We start from the raw sequence: 3,619 nt of genomic DNA, 5'->3' as shown, positions 1-3,619 counted from the left end.
TGCAACTGCAAGAAAATTAGGCCTACAGATCACTCTTGCAAAACAAAAGATTATTAAATCATTAGCTGCTTTGGAACTGCCTGTTCTGGACAAAAAAATTAAGCTGCCTCCAAATTTTCTATGGCTCTTTCCCAGGTGTTACCATTTAAAAATTCCTAAAATTTGGCTCTGTGCCTGTGGCTCAAGCAGCAAAGTCACCGGCCACATACACCTGAGCTGGCGAGTTCGATTCCAGCCCAGGCCCACCAAACAATGATGGCTGCAAACAAAAAATAGCCTGGCGTTGTGGCAGGTGCTTGTAGTCCCAGCTACTTGAGAGGCAGAGGCAAGAGAATCACTTAAGCCCAGGAGCTGGAGGTTGCTGTGAGCTGTGATGTCACAGCACTTTACCAAGGGTGACAGCCTGAGGCTCTGTCTCAAAGAAAAAAAAATTAAAAATTCCTAGAATTTGTAAAAGTTAGATAGGAGACTGGTAAAACTTCATTTCTACTACTGTTAGACAAAAATCTACTAAAATAAACAAATTCTTCCACCGTATCACCAGCTGGAAGCACAAAAAGGCTACATATCACCTTGAAAAGTTGATTTCAAGCAGAATTGACTGATCAGATAAAAGCATGCATTTTTAAACATCTAAAGATTAGAATCAGAATGGAGATTCCTTTTTTGTCCAGAAGGATAATTTTAACTAGTTGATGGATTACAGTCAGGCTTGAATATTTAAGAATGAGAGATAAAGAAGGGAAGAAATATGCCCTTGTCCCCATGAGATATATTTAACAATCTCTCTTTCAAGGAAGGGAGGAAGGCAAGGAAGGCGGGAGGGAGGGAAGGAAGGAGCAATGCAATTAAAATTGGGCCAAAGAATGAAATAATTCCATCATAAAAGAAAACAACATACCTAAAAAAGAAATAGAAAAGTGCACAATTTTCATTAGTCATTCAAAAACACAGATTAAAAGCACAATAAAATACGTTCATAGATCTATCCTCCACATCGCTTCTCTGCCTTTTGGCTAAGATCAAGTGTAGATCTATCCTCCAGGATGTTTAAAATTAAAAAATGGCATAGCCAAAACATTTGCACCCCATAATATTCTGAAAAAAATTTTTAAATGACAATATTAAGTGTCGACAAGTTTGTAGGACAATAGGAACTCCCCTCCAAACAGGCTCTATTTTTAGGCTGAAAGAATAGACTGTGTGCCTAATTTTAGTGCCTAAAATTGGAGGGTTTTATTTTCATAGTCTTCTATATCAATTATCTTCAACATTTTTAGTTTCAGAAACTTGTTTACTAAAATATTACTAAGGATCCCATAGGCCTTTTGTTTATGTGGGTGATAGCTATCAATATATATTCTTATAGAAAAAAATTTTAAATATGTGTTTAGGCCAGGTGTAGTGGCTCATGCCTGTAATCCTAGCACTTTGGGAGGCCAAGGCAAGAGGAGCACCTGAGGCCAAGAGTTTGAGAGCAGCTTAGGTAACACAGCAAGACTCCATCTCTATGGAAATAAATAAATAAGATATGTATTAATTAATTTATTTAAAAACAATAATAAACCCATTACATATGTTACATAGTTTAATGAAAAGTAAATGTATTTTACAAATAAAAAGACTGATAAATGCATTGAGAAAATTTTTACAAATTTCTTTCATGTCCGGTTTAATAAATGATAGTTGGATTCTCTTAATCTGCTTCACTCATCTGTTGCAATATTACCCGTGTGCCCTTTCAGAAACTTCACTGCAAACTCATGAAAGAATGAGAGTGAAGAGAGGAAGCAAGTTCTCAGTGTCATCACAGAAATGCTTTTGACCTCTCAGAGGAGCTTCTGAAAGGGTTTTGGAGATTCCTAGAATCCCATACTTCAATTCTTAACTGCTATTCTCAATGGTAGTTAGTTTAAATTGTAAGGAGATTTTATATCTAAGTATATAAGGTTACCATAGTTATATTTATTCAATAAAAATAATTATGAGTAAAGATTTTTATTTATTCTGACTTGATCCTTGGACTAATAATAAATGATATCTAATAATTATAAAGAACTCCTTTATATCAGACACTGTGTGAAGAGCTTTGCAAATGTCATTTCATTTCATCCTCAAAACAACCCTATAAGGTTGTGCCACTAATATCACTGTACCATTTAACATGTGAGGAGACTGGGCCTTACAGAGCTTAATTATGCAATTCCCTTAAGGCTTCATCATTGACACTCTTAAGATTTAGTCTTTGAGGTTAGGCAATTTGGCTCCAGACAACATGATATCCTAACCAAAATATGAAGTACCAGGCTGAGCACTCTGGGAGGCCAAGTTGGTAGGACACCTTGAGCTCAGGAGTTCGGGACTAGCCTGAGCAAAAATGAGCCCCAGTCTCTAGTAAAAATAGAAAAATTAGCTGGGCATTGTGGCTGGTACCTGTAGTACCAGCTACTTGGGAGGCTGAGGCAGGAGGAGCACTTGAGCCCAGGAGTTTGAGGTTGCTATGAGCTATGATAAGGGCACTGCACTCTAGCTGGGCAAGAGAGTGAGACTCTGTCTCAAACATTATATAAAAAAAAAAGGAAGAAAGAAAGAAAGAAAAATACATAGTAACTTACTGTCCCTTCAGAAAAGGGTTTTCAGCACTGAAATAAGTGTCTCATTTAATCCTCACAAAATCCTGTGAAAATGACTTTATAATCCTCTCTTCACAGATGGGCCAATAGAGCTAACACACATGGCAGGCTTCTGATGGGACCAGACATTTTTGGTTTGTACTCTTGGTCTCCGATTTAGAGACTCTTCAAAGATGTCTACAGGTGAGGTAAGAGAAAACATTAGCACTTTATTTTTATTTTTTCTCTAAAAACTGAAGGAAAAAATCAGCTTCTAAAACATTTAATATATAGGCCTGGTGTGGCAGCTCACGCCTGTGAGATGGGAGGCTGATGCAAGAGGGTTGCCTGAGGTCAGGAGTTCAAGACCAGCCTGAGCAAAAGTGAGACCCTGTCTCTACCAAAAAAAGATGAGCCAGGTGCTGTGCTATGTGCCTGTGGTACCAGCTATTCCAGAGGCTGAGGCAAGAGGATCACTGGAGCCCAGAAGTTTGAGATTGCTGTGAGCAGATAAGACTGTCTTAAAGTAAAACAAGATAAAATATTTAATGTTAGATTGATGCTTGCCCTTCACTGTGCCATAAGTGAGCACTTTAGATCTGGGGAGGATCTAGGACAGAGTGGGTAATTATCAACAAAGGGTGCATTGCTTTCAAATATAGATGATGAGGATCAGTCAAGGAGCTTTACAGATTCAATAATTTTTGTTTTAAATAAAGGAATACAGAATGCACAAGTGGTTTTTAAAGTTTTCTGTAAAAACCAGAATAAAATAGACATCAGAGTGAAGCAAATACTGATAATTCAAGTTCACATGAATAAAAATAGCAGAACAGATCCTTTCCCTAAACTTATTACTAGCTTTTTGTCAGCTATTTCGTATGATTTTTTAAAAGTCAAATTTAATCAATTCTAAAAATAGTTTGGCCAAAATATTTGAAATAGCCAAAAATATATATGGACTCTGGGTCTTTATCCAACATTGTTACTGATGAATCTCGTGAAGA

At 37.0% G+C, this 3,619-nt stretch overlaps 1 pseudogene; it reads left to right on the top strand.

Annotated features, from left to right (window-relative positions):
* Window positions 1-996: 996 nt before the first annotated feature.
* Window positions 997-1,201, top strand: LOC111728095 (annotated as a pseudogene).
* The last annotated feature ends 2,418 nt before the right edge of the window (window positions 1,202-3,619 follow it).

This window comes from Otolemur garnettii, unplaced genomic scaffold (genome assembly GCF_000181295.1).
Source record: "Otolemur garnettii isolate 467f Iridium unplaced genomic scaffold, OtoGar3 scaffold00004, whole genome shotgun sequence".
Classification (NCBI taxonomy): domain Eukaryota; kingdom Metazoa; phylum Chordata; class Mammalia; order Primates; family Galagidae; genus Otolemur; species Otolemur garnettii.
Note: the sequence above shows the minus strand (reverse complement) of the source record. Positions and strands in the feature narration are given on the sequence as shown.